This window comes from Apteryx rowi, unplaced genomic scaffold, assembly GCF_003343035.1.
Source record: "Apteryx rowi isolate R43461 unplaced genomic scaffold, aptRow1 scaffold_268, whole genome shotgun sequence".
NCBI lineage: Eukaryota > Metazoa > Chordata > Aves > Apterygiformes > Apterygidae > Apteryx > Apteryx rowi.
This window is the reverse complement of record NW_020449063.1, coordinates 305,556-325,562: the sequence shown is the minus strand read 5'-3', so window position 1 is coordinate 325,562 and position 20,007 is coordinate 305,556. Positions and strand designations below refer to the sequence as shown.

General features: G+C 37.0%; 1 protein-coding gene across 2 annotated transcripts in view; it reads left to right on the top strand.

The window, feature by feature from the left end:
* The window catches only part of NCK2 (NCK adaptor protein 2), a 90,641-nt gene that overhangs the window by 18,623 nt on the left and 52,011 nt on the right, over window positions 1-20,007 (top strand). For both annotated transcript variants that reach the window (XM_026068067.1, XM_026068066.1), the window contains exon 2: window positions 12,748-12,819. The gene's annotated coding sequence lies outside the window, so the exon portion shown is untranslated. The remainder of the gene's footprint in view (window positions 1-12,747; window positions 12,820-20,007) is intronic.

The window sequence follows — 20,007 nt, the reverse complement described above, 5'->3', positions numbered from 1 at the left end:
CATGCTACCTTCTTGCTTACGTTATCTCCCCAGTCTCTAGAGCTCCCACTCTTTATTGTAGGCAAGGCCTGGAATCTTTACCAGTTGCTTATTAAAAGACTAAATCTGTTATCCAAGCACTCATTTTGAAGACATCAGTGAGAAGCAATTTGGCAAATCTCTCTGCAATAAAATTAAGATGTGATTGCATGCCCATCCACGCTTTAATCTCGATATTGCAGGTAATGGCAGTAATGAAGATGCGATAGCACAGTCTAGCAACCAGAATATATCCCCAGTAGACTTGAAATCTGGTTTACACTTTGGTGCTATTTGGAGAAGCTCCCCAGACCTGAAGCAAAACTCATGCTGCCTTCAGGCAGTCCATTGATTTACAGATAGTTTTAGTCCTGGAAGAGTTTTCTTTGAAGACATAGTTGCGGGATTTTTWTTTTTTTTAATGAAGAATTCTTTCGTATCATTTGGTGGTGACTAGCCTTAGTCAGTCTTTAAAGTTATGGGGGAAAATCCTGCCCTACTGAGAACTACAGAACTTTTGTGATTGATTTTAGGGGGACCCTGTGGTCTCATTCTGTTTTTCTGTGGGTTTATAATGGTTTGGTATAGGTATACAAGATACCTTCAAAGTTTACTGATGCATATTTATTAGCCTGACTGCTGACTCTTTAATTTAACATAATAAATCTGGCTGAATAATAGATGCCTCGAACTTTTAAAGCTTTTGTTTATGTTGGATTCCATACTTTCCTGCTTGCTGGTGCCTATGTTCTTTCCRTAGCTTTCTAGGAAGTCCTCCAACCTCAGGAACTCTCAGGAAAGTACTAGTGTGAAAGGGGGTTTTTCACCTGTGGATATTTTGAAAGGACTGAGGAAGAAACAATACTGTTTTGCAAACAGTTTTTTTCTGCAAAATGCAGAACAGAGATGTCAGGTCATTGCTGATGTTTTACTAGGAACCTTTACTCTGTATTTATCAAGAAAAAAAGGACTTGTGGCCTCAGACGTCTGCGATATTGCTGATTTAAATGGAAGCCTGTTCTGGAACGAAAACTGTGTGTATGCTTTAATAGTCGACAGTGGGTTTCTGAGACTGCTACTCCAAGTTTCATGGCAATAGGCTTTGTGTTCTGAAGAACAGCAGATGTCTGTGCTCTTTTGCAGCTGGAGAGGTGTAACTTCCCAAGAGAGTAAGCGCCTGTTACAGGATCAGTATTTACCATCATAGGTTACAAAACGGAAGGGTAAAATAAAATGAAAGCAAATATAGTTAACATCCTGTAGAAATGAGAGGAACTCATTCCTCCCCTTTAAAAGGAAACCAGAGTTTCCAGAATTGTTAAAATGTACAAGTACCTTAAACTTGGTGCTTTCAGTTCTTTGTTATTAGATTTAAGAACTAGAAGGTAATACCCTTAGCTTCATTTTCAGGCAAAGACATTTGGCTCACAAAGTTGCCATCCTCATGTTGCTGTAAATGAAACTTAATGTTCATTAAGGCCTATAGTGTTGCTCAAAGTTGCAGGCAGAGTAGCACATTAATTCAGGGTCTGTGGCCTTCAGCTCTTGTCATGAGATTCCCTATTGTCACGTTCTTCTTCTGTAAGCCTGGCCATGGTTTTAAATATGAAGGGAAGGTAAGTGAGAGCGACTTAAATGGAAGCCAAAAAAACAGGCAATGGGGGGAAAAAATAGGCATTTTAAAAAGCATGCAGAAGAAACATGGAAATACGCTGGAAAAGACCACTTGATTCAGTAACATACATGGGAAGAATACCTTTGCCTTTTTTCCATTATTTTGACAATTTCAGCAAAGGTGAAAATCTGTAATGTCACTGCCTTTAGTCTCCTCTGCACAGGGAGAGCTCTGGCCCACATCTTTTGATTCTGATTGCAAAATTGGGGCATGAACCCTGAAATGACATAGAAACTCTCCCCCCCACCCCCGTTGCTATCCTCTCGGTCAGCATGGAACTTAGGTATTTCTCATGGTTTTAATGACTATTGATGGTAGGCATGTAATGGACAAAATTCCATAAAATCATTGCTAAAATTTGTTTGAGATTATCRCTGAAGATTATCACTGTTCTTGAAACTTTGAAGCTTTCTGCCCTAGAAACAAAGTGTCTAGAGCTATGGAGTATGTTTAAAAGTGGACAGCACCTGATTGTTGTGTTTTAACAACAGATCATGAGCGTAAATGTCAACATGACATTTGCTTTGTAGCCTGCGCGAGGAAGATGATTTAGTCAAGTCAGCTATCAGGAAACAGCTATTCAACAAGTCTCCTGTGCACTCTTTTGAGAGAGCTTTGAACGTAGCAGCTGCTTACTGCTAGATGATGTTAAGTTTTTTGCTACGCTCCCAAAAGAAAGGGCAGACCTGTGCACGTCTAAAAAGAGTAGTGTCAGGACCTGTTAAGTATTGTAATGAAAGTAGAGGGATACGTGATTATAATATATGTATGAATTAAGTACACTTTAATTAAGTGAAATTTTCAAAGCTTCTGAAAGGTCTACAGATCTACTGTGTAACATTTAGTAGTGATATTTATTTATATCCAGGTAAGATAAGAGCTTACACTTAAAAACAAAAACAAAACAAAAACAACAAAAAAAAACCCTTTTCAGTACCCTTCAGATCTGTGTGATTTTGTTTTTGTACCCCCACCTCCCCTAAACCTGAAGTTACTTTGCGTCAAAGTGGTTCCTTACCCAGGAAAGTTAAACAGAAACAGTGACGCCTTTGGAATAAATGTTGAATTCACTAGGTTATGGTTTGGTAGGGTTTGGACTTGTTTTTAGAACTGCAAAACAGAATTGAGCCCTGTGACAAACTTCTCTGAGACAAACAGAATGGTCAACCATAAAATAGAATAGCCACCTGGTTTGTTAAGGGACCGGGGGTGGGGCAGAAATATTGTTTCTTAAGTCTTCCTGAAATGCATGGTAGGTAACTCAGGTAACTCTGAACTCTCTTTATAAATGAAATCTTATTAAGCAGTGGTTGCCACCTATTTCTTACTGTAAAGATGGCTGAAAAACGTGCTGAAGTTTTTGTTCAGTATATTGTCATAAAGTATGGGACTTAAATGAGACCTAATAGAGTAGTAATTGGATTTGTAGTGCATGTATGGCATAAAGCAGGATTCGTGATACTGCTGCTCTGTGTATTATAGACAGCAGATGCAGAAATGAAATCTCTTGTAATAAAGAACTGGCAACAAATTGATTCTTTCAGTATATTCTTGTTCTTTTTTAAAAAAAAAAAATGAAAAAAAAGAAGCTGAGGCAATTTGTTCTTCAGGCTTTGCCAAAACATTTCTGAAAGCTCAGTAATTGCATGGTTAAATTGCAAGCTATTTTTAAATAAATTCTCTAGATTTTTCATTTTAAAATTAACTTTCTTCAAATATTTTCTTAACTTGTTAATAAGATAACATGTCTGATATTCTAAGTTTTGCCGTAATACCAGAAAATGTGGTAGGTCACTGGTTTGAATTTGGTCCAAGCTGGTAATACCCAAAATTGGCGTCTTGCAAAAGGATCTCTATTCATGCCTCTAAGAATGAATTGGGATTAAATGTGCTGAGCAGGTGAAGATCATAGTTGGTATTTATGGGCACTGATCTGAATTAAGCTTATGTGCAGTTCAAAAGCACAATTGTATCTTTGTGTAGTATGCATTTCTCTGAATTACTTTTTGAATTAGCTGAACACTCCAGGATTTAGCAGATTTTGACAGAAATAACTTCATGTTTTCAGACTTCTCTAAATATCTCTTATGAAGATGCTCGGGAAATGCTTTAAAAAACCCCTTTATCTACATGAGTTTTGGTGTAATAAGCACATCATGGAATGTGCAATTCTAAATATAGGCCCATCCATAATGAATGCTTTACTGTCCCCTGAATTTGGTATATTGATATGCAGAAGCACTCAAAATATAAATAGTGAGATAAATTTTTACTTTTGGAAGAGCTTCCTCCTGTATACAGACTGATCAGGGTTAGAAACTATGTCTAAATTGCAATCTGGTATTTTTCATCATCATTCACTTATTTAAAGGTTTATTTATCTATTTGTAATTGATATAAAGGTTTTGAGTTAGAATTTTGTTATATTTTGTTATATTGCTTCAGTTATTTGTCACCTGCTCATGTATTCCGGAAGGTACTTTAGAAGCCAATCTCTGAATAGTTTTATTTAAACAACAGCTAAACTTGTACTTATTAAAGTAATTGCTTATAAAAATACAGATATCTGTAAAGAAAGGAAAAATAAATCCTTTTAACTCTTTATTTGTTGAATTAAAAGGCTGTAGCTCTTCCAACTTGATAGTTGGATGTTCTAAACCCAAAAATAAACAGAATTCTTGGCAAAGTTCAACAAGGTGAAATTGCCGCGTAATTGAGTGGTAACATGGACTCTTTCAAGGTAAAAGGGAAATCAGTGGTTAGAGTAGTTTAAGGAAAGAAGGAGCAAAAGCAGCAAGAAATTGTACCCTTTGATTAAAAACCCTGGATGCTGCTGTCACTGCAGCTTAATATTTGAGTATGACAAAATACTATTTTCTTTCAGGTAAGTTTTAGATAAACTTAGTTTGTATTTCTGACAAGTTGATTACAATTAATATTCTACTACTAGTGTTTTTGCTGTTTATACTGTATCAAAACTTTTACTGTCTACTACAGAGCTTTCTAAAAATCTGACATATTACAAATCATTACTACAAATAGTTCTAAATAACAGCTTTGAAGAACACTGAACTGCATTGGTTGCACCTGTAGACTGAAGAATCGTATTTTGTTGGGAAAAAAGTTTGAAAAAACACACTGGTAATGAAGGATGCAAAAGTAAGCAGAAATTCTTTAATTATTGTAATCAACACACCTTGTTTCTGGAAAGTGAACCTGGAAGCTGTTATCCTGAGGGGACAAATTTGAACACAGTGATTGGCTTTGACCTTTTGCTAGATGTGTAACAGATTTTTTTTTTTTTTCTCTCTCTCCCTTGTGTCCAGATAAATGTCATGTGTGTTTAGATTTTAGTTTTCTTTTCTGGCTTCAGGTTTGGAGCTACATATATAGCTGCACTTAAAATGATTTCCACTTCTAACCCTGGTAGGACTCTCTTTTGGAGTATTCAGACAGAAATGACATGATTGAATTTCTGCCCAGATACTGTATTCAGATAGCTTTGGAGATCTCATTAATTTGACAGCTGCCATAGGCAATCTTGTTTTTGAGAATTGTTATAGGGTTTACCGTATATCTAACTCTTGTCTTCGACACTGACTTAGCGTGATAAAGTAAGTCAAATAAGATGCCATCAAATGTGTACAAGACAAATGAAAGGGAAAAAATTCAGTGCTGAAAAGATCAGAAGTAAGGCTGTTGCCAAGTTTTGTTTGGGTATTATGAGATTCTGGAATATTTAGTTATCTTGCAAACAGCAATAATAGCAATGCCTATAGCCAAGGCTGCTGTGTGCTGCAGCTGAACCCAAACTATGTTAACATTTCTATTCTTGCTGTCAACCTGAAGCAAAGTTTCTGTGGCAATTCAGGCAAAAACTGGTTCAACTGTTTCGGAGTAGTTTTGGAAGAAGAAAGCAGGTGTTCTTAAGGACTCTGTGTTCTTTGGGAAATAGTGACTCAAGCATTAGTTACTTTTCTTGGATCTGAGGAACCTGGCAGTTTTGTTGTGACCTGCAAATTCAAGATGCTGACTTACGGACTACCCTTCTGCAATACCCAAAGACGAGGGTTATAGTATCCTACATCGCTGCGGTTAGTATGTATCACCAAAGTTGTGTATGAACCAAAGTAATTTCCAAGTTCCAAGGGTTTATCTTCCAAGTAACCTTGGCTGTTAGGCAAATTGTAAATCCCTAGTTACAGTAGTTTTGTACTTGAAACACTTGAAGTTCTTTGCTTTCCTTCAATTGGCTCATCAAAGGAGATTCAGAGAAACTTTAAATCTGGAATGTCAGTTTTTCCCAGCCTTTGATTTACAGATACGTCAGGACAGAAATAATCTTCTTCCTCACAAGGAAGATGATTTTTCGGTGTGTTACTGGAGTCTAACACCAGATGGTAATTGAGCATATTCCAATTTAAGGTAAAGTTTTTTGTGTTGTGTTCTTGTTTTCTCCTCCCTCAATTTTATTAATGGGCTCCAGTTTAATGTCTATATGTGCAAGTTTGTCAGCCTTGGAATTTGCATTATTGCAAAGCAAATACAGAGTTTGAGTAAACAATATATCATTGCCTAAACTACTCTTTCTGGTGGTAGCAGTTCTGAGAGAGATTTCTTCAACTTGCAGCTCCTTCAGCTGAGATCATTATAGATTTCTGAAGTCCGGGGACCTTGGCCCCAGGTTCTTTCTGCCATCTCTTCAAATGGCTTTTTTTTGCTAACACTTTTTCAGATGTAGTTTGTCTGAACAGAGAAGGGCCAAGCTTGCATACTCTTCAGAAAGAAACATTCAACTTGGACAGTAATGCCTGCAGCATTGTCACATACCCAGTAGCTGTGCACCTGGAGGAAGGGAGAGTGCAGCAAATCAGACTTCCTCAGTAAAAAGGCTCAGGCTCAGCAAGAGTGATTGCTGCAGCTGTCAGTGATCAGCTGCTTTTATAGCAGGTGGGGTGTGCCAAAATCAGACCTTATGCTATCAAAATTACATATCAAGTTTCTCCTTTACTGTTTGAAAGTTATCAAGAAATTTCTGACAAAGTTTTCCTTGAAGGCATCGGTCAGGATCTGCTCTGTCCGTTTCCTCCAGTTCCCTTAGTCTGCCTGGTGGTTTCCAACATAACCATTGACCTGTCCCTTTTAACATCACCTTATCTGTATGTTTTAGCATTGAGACAGTAGTCTCTCTGCTATTTCAAATTCAGATGGTGCTGTTATAGCACAGACAGCTACTTTCTTGAATGTATACATATGGAAATAGGAAAGATTTTCTTTGGACTAAGGAAGAATGCATAATTTAGCAGAACAGGGGCTCTAATAAGGGCTACAATTAACTTTGAATTGCCAGTGGGCTAAGTGTGCCTTACTTGAGTCTACCATAATAATGATGTGAAGCCCTTCTGTAACCCTTGCTATAGTCCCTTTTCTGTTACATCTCAGTCCAAAGAAAATCTCTAATTGTGTAAATGTGATGTTAATTTGCTTATTTTAGATATATGTGTTCTGAACGAAGAGTAGTATCAAGGAGTCTCTGCTTCTTATTTCTCTGATACTCTGTCAGCAACTTAGCTACTGAGACAGATGCAACTTTAATTCATCCAATTCTGTGGTTTTCAGCTTTTCAAAAGGCATCTGTGTATGCCTTTTTCCAGTGGAGGTGTGCATTTTTTAGTAATTTATATGTGCACAGTACTGTAAAGATGACTACTGTTGTGGTCATCTTTCAAAGACCTGTAATCCACAGATACTGAATTAAAAGCTAGTGACATAGAGGATGGTGGTTGTGGAAGCAAATGTAAAAAGGCTCTCTCTTCCCCCTTCACCCCCCCCTTTCTTTTTTCCCCCCAAAACATGTCATGTACATACTAGAGTCTACAGAAAACATGCATTTGACTGCCAGAGTCAAACAAGAATACAAGTCAGCATAGTTTCCTTGATAGCCTGTAGACCAAGTGTGACCCAGTGTATGCTTTCTCTGTCTGTATTATTTTTTTTCTTCTTTTCCCCTCTGGAAAAGTATATCTATAAAAAACAAAAAAGTTGTTTGAGCAACAAGTAATACCTAAATACCTCATCATAAATACCATGGACAGGAGCTCTACTACAGCCTTTGTACTCCAGATAGAAATGCAGGGAAGATATTCATCCTTGTACCTGTGCTCTGTTCAGAAGAGACCAGAATTTCTGATGCTAGTCTTTACAGGCTTTGGTGATAGCTCCAAACCTGGAACCTTAAATAAACTATCTTTAAAACACAGAATTTTACCTTTGCTTCAAGAGTTGGTCTCATTTTCATAGCTGGCATACAGACTTAAATCCTTCCAGCATTTTAAGTATCTAGCCATCTTTTTTGCATGCAAAGTAGTGAATGCAGTTCTCCCCCCCCCCCCCAAATGTCATTTGCTTCCTTGCTGTTAAGGAAGTATTAGGGAGGAAAAGCTTAATTGTGTAGAGTATATAGTACAACTGGATTTAATGTTGTACAGATTGTAATGCAATGTGGCAATTTTCTGTTTTTTATTTGGAACCTTAAATACCATGTGAATGAAGCCTTGCTTTCCGTTTTCTGTTTGTGTCCTATGCTTGGTTTTCAAATTTAGTATTCAGTAAATGTATTGACTTATTTTGTTTAAAGAATATTTGCATTTCTTAACTTTACCATTTTCTTAGTTTTAGAAAGAGGTAATATTAAATGAGTTCTGTGAGGATATATAAATAGGAAATTAAAATATTAAGCATTTATTAGTGTCTTGAATAAGCTGTGTGGGTTTCTTTTCCCTTTAACCAAATTCAGGTTTTGTGCTCTTTTGAGTGGTCGCTGCTGATCTGTCTGCTGCTTTGTGGAACGGGATTGTGCTTGCCCAAGTGTCTGTGTAGTTAAAGTATTTTAAACGTAGAATATTTAGAGATAACTTAATTTGAAGTATCTGCCTAATGGAGCAGTCTTAATGGAATACTTTAATAGCCCAAAGTGGTTACCTGCAATTGCTCTAGTGTATTTCAGTCAATTACAAAGGAGGCAATATTTAATGTTGAAGAAGTTGAGCTAGATGGTGTAATGAACTGGCAGATTGCCAATATGATCATCTCTGCAGCAGAATTTGTATTAATGTGATGCTTTTTGTTTGTTCTCCAGAAGGTCACCATTCATACGTCAATTGTTGAATTTTATCATAGTTATCAGTCACCTGAAAGACATATCCTTTGAGTTAAAATCCCTAGTCTGTGCAATATAGGTTTATGGGCAGGTCATTGTTGTGTATTAGCATATTAAGTATCAAAGAGATTATTTTAGCTATTTCATGTCAGAATTTAATTCAGAGATGGTCAGGTACTGGGAAGAGAGTCTGAGAGAATTGCCATTGCATACTCATTGTAAGACTGAATCTGGATTTTAGCCACAGGGATAAATAAATGGGGCAGATTTTAGAACTGTTAATGGAAAAAAGGCGGTTAATAACTTTCAATGTTACTTTTGAAATAATCATTACAAGAGCTCTAATATCTTACAGTTGTAATCTTTAAAGATTATTTTAACAAGGTCTACAGTTTCCTCTGTTACAGTTACATATAAGGTGTTTATTGATATTTTTTCATAGTGCTTTTGTTCAGGCACAAATTCAAACTCCTATTTTTAAGCTGTTTGACTGTTCAAAAGTGTTTTTGATTCTGAGACTTAAATAATCCTTGTGTCCTGAAGATTTTGGTCTAGAAAAACAAATGAGACAGACTGAGATTGCAGTTTGAAAGTGGATGAATGTGTCTTTCTACCTTGCATGTTTGTAATCACCTTTTCGTCTGATTCCTATACTCTGTATTTCTTATTCCTTATTGTCTTCTCCTATTCCTCTGTTCTGGATCTCATAATGAATATTAGCATCAGCTGATAGTTCATTTGTAAGGAACTTTGACATATTGCATGTATTAACATTGACACTGTTGCGGCTGTGAATGTATTAGTATTAAAACTGAGATAGTACAGATGTACATAACACCAAATGGAACTGGTATTAGGCACTGATACTATTGGATATGATTCCAGTCCAACTCTGTTTGGCAGCTATGGCAGTGGCTTGCTGCCTTTTAAAAAAACTTGGTAACTTTTTTTGTTTTTTATAAATTCTCTAGTGTTGCACTGATTTATCTTTTGTGTGGACAGTAAGTGTTTACCGTAAATGTTCTAAACCTTTTGGAGGTTTAGGGGGATTGTTCTATACTCTCAGGGTTTTCATGCCCCATCCTGTCTTTATTATGAAATATAGCCTTCTAGAGTTCTGACTGCTTAAAATTAAAATATAATTTAAAAAAAAATGCCCACAGTGCAAGACCTTTGACTCAGTGGCAGATAGTCTCCAGTCTTAACTGATGCTTCCGTTTACTGTAGTATGAGAAAGATTTTGAACTTCTAGAATTGAATGTTGTTTCACTGAACATATTTAACATATAACCTACTTCTCTGAGGTCCAGGTTTCCATCCGGAGTTTGAGTCACTTCCCTAGTCACAGTGTGGCCTGTTAGCTGTGGGGAGGTGTGATGGAAATTGAGTCGTGTTCTGCGGGGGAGGATTCTCAATACGACTCTACTCGTAGGAGAAAACATCTTTTGGCTATTCCATAGCAAGATGACAGGAGAAAAGTAGAAATGCAACAGAATTGAGCCCAGAGGAAACAGAAGCCAGGCTACATTTTGTGCATCTGTGTCTGTTCATTTGTGTTTTATTTCAATTTTACTATCAAACTGTGGGTAGGAATGAGTTTTTTTGTGTGTATTTTTTTCCTGTGATTTTTTGCACTGTCAGCTTTAATGTTCTGAGTTGTTGTTAATGTATGTTAATTGAGCTGTGAAAATGAAACCTTTCTTGCTGTACAAAATGAAGTTAGAGTTCTTTTACTGAAATAAATACAAGTCTTTATCTTATGTGTTTAGATGGAATTTGGACTTTTATTCTCCCCAACAATACTTCCTCACCAATTGACTAATAAATGCTAAGATTTATTTTTCAGGTATTGATGATTAGCAATACTGTTTTTCTGCTCAATTTCAATGACAAGATATCATTAATATGCCTTTGTGAAAACGAGTTTTTCTTTAAAAAAAAAAAAAAACAACCAATATCAACAAAACAGAGTCAGAAGCTTGGCATAATACTTTACTGAAGGATGTTAACGGTCAGTAGATGATTTAGATTTTGTGAAGTAGGATGGGAACAATAGTACTGTTTAGAAGAAGGTCTTGCAACAAAAAAACTGATTTTTATTTTCCTTCTGACTTCCCCCCATATTATTCAAAATTTCCTTGTATTGTTGCTAGAAGAGAAATGTACTACAAAACATTTAGCCAGTAGAGAAACAGATCTGCCCTCCCTCAGGGCTTTAATGTTGCTTAATTTCTTGAGGTATCCTTTCCATTTACCGTAGAACTGTCCTGTAATGTAGAATGTAGAGTCATTTTCACTGAGAATATAGTTATGGTCTTTAACTGGGTAGAAGAATTGATTCAGCAAAGTGTAGTTGTGCCTGCAGTCTGTATCTACTGAAAACTCTGAACTTGAAGCAGGCCTTTTAACAGGGCAAATGTTTTGTAATGCCTTGTAACAGGCATTTTGACTAGCACTTTCTCACAAAAAGAAAAAGAGGAGGGGATAGGCTCTTCTCTAGTCCCATCTGCTCTCTGCTGTCACAGGTGTATTTTCATTCATGCAGTGAACTGGCTCAGAAAACTCTTCTGTTTCTTCCCAATTTCCCTTCTTCCGCTCTTTTCCTTGCGTATTTTTAGGTGTTAGTGCTGGTTGGGTTTACCTGGCAGCTGCTGGGGCAGGGCTGAGCAGCCGGGGGAACTGAGGAGCAGCGATTCTCTCTCTCCTGTCACAGTTCTGGCTAAAATGTTTGTCCAACTGTGTCTTTCGTAGTTCTGTCACCCCATTTGTTAAAGGGTGGAAGTCTAAATCTTGCTTTTAAATGTCTAAGGTATTTATAATACTTTTACTGAAGTGTAGATAATCTGCATTTCCTTCATTATAATGCACTGGTTTATTAGATGAATGGCTCTTTTTCATGGAGTTGCCTCACAGGATGCTTTTCTAAATATAGCAACTGATTTGAAACTGTTCTGAGAAGATTTTGGTCAGAAATACTTGTACATGAGTGGCTTCAGTTGAATAAAAGTTGTAATGTTTCATTTTTGAGCCAAGGGTTACGTCACAAAAAGAAGCTCAGAAGAATTTTCTTCCTTCTTTGCATCCAGATAGAATTTCCCTTTGTGCAAATCTCTCCTTTTCCTGCTGTCTTTTTGCCGTACACCGTGGAGGTGAGCCTGTCTGCGTGGCCGCCTCCCACGCACGCCCTTGGCAGTGGGGAGTTGCTGAATGCCACCTTATTTCTTCTCCCAGCCTTCTCCAGCCCTCCCACCACCTTCGTGGCCTCCTTCGGACTCGCTCTTATTTCGTCACTCTTGTGTCAGGAGGCCCAAAACTAGATGCAGCATCCAGGTGGAGGCCAGTGGCTCATGCCTTGTGGATGGAAATAATCATGTCCCTCAAAGTGCTGGCTGTGCTGTTTCTAATGTACCTCAGTTCTCCAGGTGTAATGGCATTTTCCTTTTATCTAAGGACATATATATAAGTTAAGCTTATTAATGTAAAGGTGAAGGGAATATTACATAACTGTGCTTTTTTAAATGTCTTTTTTTAAACTGGCTTGAATTTGTAGTTCAGTTTACTGGCTGATTTCTCTCTTAGGTGGTGACGGCTAGTTTTGTTGTTGATTTTGGTTTTCTCCTAGACAGTCTGGATGGTCCCCAGTTAAATTGCCCCCCCCCCCCACAAAAAAAAACAACAAACAAAATACCAATATTTTGTCTGTATTCATCAAGAAAAGTTAAATACAAAGAAGAATTCTTTTTATCCTAAAAAGGTGGATCAAATCAAAGCAATTTTGCCTTCCTTTCAAAATCTCCTAGGAGAGTTTGACATTAGGAAATCTGAATTACCTAGATAAAGATCATCATCTCAGTTTAGTGATAAAACTGAAATATGTGTTGTTTGTTTGTTTCAGATACTTGTATACATAACTTGGTTAGAGAGTCCTGCCTTTCACTGCCTGAATCCTTTTAACAGTGTGCCAAAGGTAAGTGATTCAGTCCTCATTCTTGTAACTAAAGATAAGGAGTTAACTGGATGTATTGTTTGGTTTATGCTTTCATGTGGTGCAATACTTGCAATTATTTTTAAACTGCTGGATAGATTATTAAATAGTAAAGTTTCTTCCTTCAGTGATCTGAGACAAATSGGTTTTAGCTCTTGCTTTTTAAAAAATGAATAGGGTCAGATTATTAATTAAGCACTGGATATTGCTACAGCTGTTTTTTGGCTACTACCTCTTGTTATCTACTGCTTTGGTTTTGGACTTTTTTCCCTGAAGGCTCTGTGGTAGGGAGGGGTATAGAGGAATAGCAGTCATTCATAGCCTGTGGTGCAGCAGGCTCAATAGTGTTCATTGATTTTTCTAAAAACCTGTGTAATAGTTTATAAGGTATTGAAAGTAAAGAAGTTTTGTATGCCTGGGCTTTTTTCTTATGTTTAGTATTGCATTTAGTATTACACTCAGTGTAAATTCAGGGTATTTAGAGTACCTTTCTGGACTGGCTGTGAAGACCTGAAGTAGTCTAATGAAGCTGATGTTTTCCATGCAATTCATTGTGTGATAGAGTCTAGCTATCTCCTTCTTTGTTAATCCACATACCCTGTTGTCTGTGTCCAGTAACTGTAGTTGATCCCTGTGGTTTAGCAGAGACTTTATTAACAGAAATTTTTAATAAAATGAAACCTCATTATGATCCTGCTAAAAAAGAAAAAGAAAAGGCAGAGCACTGAATGAACATGCTAGTCACTGCAGCACAGAACAGGAAACTGGGAATCTTAGTTTTATTCCTGTCTTTAACAGGCAAATTTATTATTTCTTACTTGAGTTCTTGGTTCATAAAATAAAAAATTTGTACCTTCTTCAGAAGAAAGTTATGATGGTTAATTATTGACAGTTTGTAGCCTTCAGATGGAAAGCAATGTATGAAGTCCTCATGTATCTTTATTTTGCTGAGGGTTCTGTTAAAAGCCTGTTCAGTGAAGTGTTACCAGATGCTTAAATTAGACTTTAATAATATGCAGGTGAACCAGTTAGAATTAAAAATGATAGCTAATGCAGTCCAGTCTTTAAATTTAAACGTCTGCTTATGGTTTTGCCAGTGATTTGGTTTCCTTCAAGCTAGAGCAGGAAATTCTGAAATACTAGGATAGCAAACTTAAGATGTTTCAATGGCCTTTCTCAGCACTTTTTCAAATCATTTGRTATTTTTCCATTATATTTAAATACTCGTTTATAACCCTAGCCTTTTCAAGAGGTCAGAATATAACCTGAACATTCTGTATTTGTATTTAGAGACTAATGGTGAGAAATAGTATGTGGTAATTTTCTGGAGTGAAGAGTACAGTAAGTTTTCGAATACTTTTTATATGTCATGTGGGTAGCGGACAAAATTAAAAGTTTCTTGAGAGGTCTCTTAAATACAAAATTAATACATAATCCTAAGGCCAGTGATTAATCAAGCTATGGACTTAATCAAAGTAGAACGGCTCTAATTTTTTTTGCTCAGAATTAAGCTTATGTTTTACTGTGGTCCACATTTTGTATTTATTTCAAACACGTAATATAACTCTTAAAAAAAAAAAAAATCCACAAAACAAAAAACTGTAGTTCATATGACAGTTTTTGCTACTTATGGGCTTCTTGTAATTGTTCTCTTTGCAGTAATTTTGAGGGACCACATGTTCTGAGAGCACTCAATTCAAACTTAATAAAATTATAATTTGGAAATTTAGTGAGACTTTATAAAGTCATGACATAGACAATATAGTTTTTCTTGTCCTTTTTTTGTAATAGTTAAACTTGCCATAAAAAACATTATTTTGGTCAAGGAAATATATATTTGAAAGCTGGAGTCTGGAGTTAGAGTACTCTTAATTTGTTGAAATATTTCTGTGACACATGGCTTATGGAAGAATTTTCTACCCTTTGAAACAAGGACTTAAGAAGAAAAGAAAAGAAAGAAAAGAAAACATTGTTCTCTATACTTCCCCAAAAGCCAATAAATATATGTTAGTCCACTGAGAGGAGAGGAAGAATCTTCTCTGTATTTGGAATCTCAGGGTTCTTTTTCTTAAGTATGGGAACCCAGAATACTTTTTAAATGTCTGATTAGGCAACATTTCATTTCAGTAACAAAATGAAATCTAATTTCATTATTCATATATTTAGCATCTTTCCTGTCCTTATGTGCACGTTTATACCATGATGCATGTTTCTGATGGAATATAATCAACTTGGTGAAGATCTGATTCTGCAAAACATGGAGTGTTCCGATCCCTTTCCAAAAAGGGAATTAACACATAGGTGTGGCTTCGTTAAAGCCAATACTTGAAATGCTTTGTTGGATCAGACATACTAAATATTTTGCCCTTTGGAAAGGAAATGCACTTGGTCACAGAGTAAATATTCACAAATTATACTGCAAATGTGTTCTTTAAACTTCACCAAACTGCAGAAAATAATGTTTCCTCATACAATTTTGTTGAGTGTTTGAGTTCTATGGGGTAAATTAGTATGTGGTTATTGAGATCTGCAAAGTCATCTTTTATCTAGCTGTGAAAGCTAGCTTTTTTGTTGTGCCCCCTACCACTCCCCCCACCCCCCCAAGATAACTGTATGGATGCAGCCATACATTTTTTTTGTTTAAATCTTTCTCTCATTTCTGCAAGGAAATTAGTATGAAATTGCAGACGAAGTCTAATATTGTTCTCACAGTTATTGCAATATTACAGGTGCTGCAACGCTATCCTAACAGTGTTTAAACTATTTTAAAACATGATATTGCATGTAGTCATATTCTGTACTTTCCAACTTGTTACTCATTCACTTACGTTGTCTTTGAATTAAAAAAATGGGTCTCATCTTGTATTTTCACAATGAAATATTCTGTAAAGTGATTACAATATGTGCGCTAAGCAGAGGTGGGTTTTTTTGTGTTTTAGTGATACATGTTTAGATAAAATATTTGGGGAAATTTTCTTTAGTAGTATAATAAGGTTTTGAGAACAAGTCTGCCTTTCTTATGCCTTTATGGCACATACTGTTTAGGTCATTCAGTGATATGTGTGTGTACAGAAGGGAGATTGTTTGACAAGATCTGTGTTAAAAAGGTATAAAGGAGAGTTGATCGCAGTCTTTCAGTGTTCACCAGGCTTGCCAAACTGAGGTCAGAGGTCGGTTGTTATGGTGCCACAGTATTTGGTGCAGGGCCTAGTCTGTAAAGGTACGCAAAACACTGCTACTGAAATGCACTCCTCACAGTGTAAGATTGGGGACTTTAGTGCTCATGGCTTCTGAAAAATTGACCTTCTTGTTCACTTGAAATTTGTTGTGTTTTTTTTTTCTTTTTTCTTTAACTTGGTGGAACTATCTGTAATGCTGTATCAGAATATTTCCTGGTATTTTTCTGTGGGTCAGCATGATGCAGTTGTTAATGGATTTTTTGAGGAGTTAAACCTAAAGGAAAATATTAACTATTAGTGATGTTTCATATGAGTTAGTTTCATGTGAAGTTTTGATTATAAAAGTGATTAAGAGAGGGAAAGGTATCTACTGAGTACATGTCCAAGTTCCTTTTTCCAAAGCAGAAAAAAAAMCACTTTTATTTATTTATGTCAATTATCCCAGGTGCCTGAAGTGTTTATTTTAAGCCTTTGAATGCTGCTTTTAGCTTTACTTAAAAAATATTCATGGAGTTTAGTATAATGATCAAATTTATAGAATGCTGCCCTTTATTTCTTATGCCAGTTGTATAATATTTTCTAAATTGTATTTGCGAGCAGAAGAATACTTTCCTCCTCTCCCTGCCCCCCCCCCAACCCACTAGTATACCCCAAAAATATTTTCACTGTGTTAATTCAGGGAAAATCAGTTCTGCAATATATTAAGTAATCTTAGGGACACTATCTTTTTTTTCAATTTTAACTATATTTTTTATGTTTTTTCCTATTTGTACTCATTGTAATTTTTTGCATGAAAATACAAGCATGCTTTTATTTACTAATAATCTCAAAACAGATAATTGAGTCACTTGTCTGTTAATTTTTCCAGCCKTGGTGATAGCCTCAGACGCAACTCAGGTTTGTCGAAATTAACGGTATCTTTTGTGGCCCACAAATGGCCTTTGTGGTATGCTTTATGGCTGCAATCTACAGGGATTCCTTGTCATAGAGAGCACTACACAGCTTTCCTCAGTATGTAAAAATTCAGTTCAGTAAAAACAAAGAGATGATCACACTTTTCCTGGTGGAAGGAGGTTTGTGGTTTAATAGCCAGTATGAACTTTGTCTTCTCATCCTGTGTGTCAGTTTTTCTGAGACAAAACCCCTTTTTTATGAAAATTCACTCAAAGCTGGAAACAGACCTAAGATTAAGCTTGTGCCCAAGTGTGTTGGGGAATTGCCGTCAAAATACTCAGTGAACAAATTAAGTGTCTTGACCAGTGCTGAATGGAACAGCACTGGCAGGACTGGGTATTGAGGCCCTGTTTCTTGGGTTACTAGGGAAACATATCCCTACATTAAATCAATTTCTGTTAAAAAAAATTGATTTTCCACTGGGACTGCTGATATAATTTAGAATATGATCTTTAGAAACTCTTTAAGATCGCTTATGCAGTTAAGTTACATTAAAGAAAGCATATCTTGAGTTGCTGAAAGCGTTTGATAGTGAGATAAATATTGTATATAAAAGCCTGCATCAGGGAGAGTCAGCTTGAGTTTTTTGAGGTGTGTCGGCTGTGAGCCGCTCTGGTGCCCGCACTGTGTAGCGTGATAAGGCTGTGCTGGCACAGGGGTGGTGGTTTAATAATCCAAAACCCTCCTGAAGGAGGAAACAGATTAGCAGAGCAGCCGAGGCTGGCGTTACCGCGTCGCTCCGTGCTCTCGCTGCCCATACAGCTCGGTCTTGCCCCACAAAGGAGCTGTTGTTATCTTCTGCTTGCAAACTCTTCCTGGAGCCTCCCCTGCCGTTGGGTGCCTGAGGTGCACCCTCCGCGCTTTGCAGCTCGGCCCCTCGGCAGCCTCGACTGTGTGCTTCGCCGAATCGGGAACGAAGGCCGGTGTCGGCATAGGTCGTTGCTGGGCGTGGGAAACTGGTATAAAATCAGTTGAAGATTTGTTCCTCCATTTGGTAATTGCTGGGAAGACAACCCTGCTTTGGAGGTTTTGAAGGAACTTTAAATGATTCATTGTTCATGTTAGAATCACCAGTGTAAAATAGAAATACAGTTAAAACTATAAACTTCTGTATTTCCAGTAGTGTTCTTGATGTATACCGTATAACATAAAATTCAAATGATTAATGGCTAATGATATTTAAAAAACAGCAATTCTGCTTGCTGAAATATTTCATTTTTATGAACAAGAGGAGATCATACATGCAGTTCATCTCATTTTATACCTGCTGAATGACATTCTGTATGCTGAAGAGGCATTCTGGGTAACTTTGCTAATGGTGATTTCACAGAATAGAAAATACTTAAAGTATGATATATTTGCTGTGGAATTCTGTTTCTAATAACGTGGTTAATTAATCTGGGCTTGCAATTACTGTTTACACTGTGGTAGCAAAGCTTGAATTGTACTAAGTGGAGACTGAGAAGTGGACTAAGTGGACTGAGAAAATGAACTTGTCCTGTTGCTTATTTTTAAGGCAGCAGTGATATAAAGCATAGAATACCATGCATACAGGTAGAAATATTTAAAATTATATTTTTATTTTCCTTGTTTTAAGTTTGTTGGTCTCATTTGAAAACATCATAGGCTCCTTGCAGTCTTCTGGGTTTAAGCTGATGCCCCTTCCCCTTCCCCCCCCCCTTTTTTTTTTTGTTTCGGGGATTCCCTGCAGCTCTCATCTCATCTTTCCTTATTTTGGAGGCTCTTTCATATGTCCTCCTCTCTCAGTTGTTCCCCATAATAGAGACTCTGTGCAGCTCACTTTCTACCTGTTCTATCACACTCTTCCCCCCCCCCCTTCACTTAAGTGATCCCTCTCTTGCTTTTTGATTCAGCAGCTAAATGCTCAATCCTTCCAGTAGGTACCTTCCTACTGTCATTGCTACTCACACTGTTTTTCCCTCTACTCTGAGTCCTTGCATTTGCCTTTACCACTTCTCATCCCTGTGGTCCCTTGCTTCACCTCCTCCCACTGGCCTATAAATTTCTGTAGTGTGATTTTATTTATTTATTTTTTATTTATTTATTTTTAGTGTGTCAGAGAGATTCTTTGCCTGAAGCAGCAGGTGGTTGGGGGGAACCAGATTTTCCCAAGAGCCTGACTTTGAGTTCTCTATTTTTGCACCAAAATCAAAAGTTCTTTGTCCGTGGGTGCTTAGAGCATTCCCTGATAAGTTGAATTGTCTCATACCGTTAATTCCCAGGTTATCACATATCAGCCAAAAAAATGCTGTTGAACTGAGGGTTAGACTTCTCTTTACATTTGGTCTCTGAATTTGTCTTTCAAGATTAAACAGTCAGTAACTATTAGTTTTCTTTTTTTAGTTCTCTCTGAAGGTTACTCAGTGGCATGCTCTTCCAGCCCTGGATTTCTGTAGGGTCTGGAAAGATCTGTTCCTCTGTTGCTAGGATAGTGTTTTATGATGGTGAAGGTCAGGGTGCTTCAATAAGCTGAAACATTTACCTCCAAAGAAAAGGGTGTGACATCCTTAGTTTTACTTAAACATTTTAACTAGAACTACAGACCTTCTATATATATGTTTATAAAACTAGTTTTAAAACTAGCTTGTAAGCAAGTTTTTGACAGTTGTGTTCTTCAGAACTTGAATTTACTGTCAGTGGAATAATGAAAATTTGCATTCTTTCACGATGACTTGTACTTTAGCCACTCTGGATGCACTGCTGATATAAGGTACTCTCTGACCGCATTGGGTTACTGAAACTTATGGAAGTCTTGAGAGCTATAAGCTGTAACCCTTCTCCCATGTAACTGGTATTACAGCATCAAGTGGCCAAAATGAAGGTGTCCCGTGTGTGTGCAGGGCTTATGCCCAGTTGTGCAAGGAACAGCTGCTCTGTGTTCCTCAGGAAAAAAGGTGGCAGCAGAGAAATTCATAGGGTGTTTGTTGTTTGCAGCCTGCTCCCTGGCAGTGGTTTAGGAGATACAGAGGCAAGCAATGGTAGGAAACTGGCCAAGCAGGCCACAGGCCAGACTAAC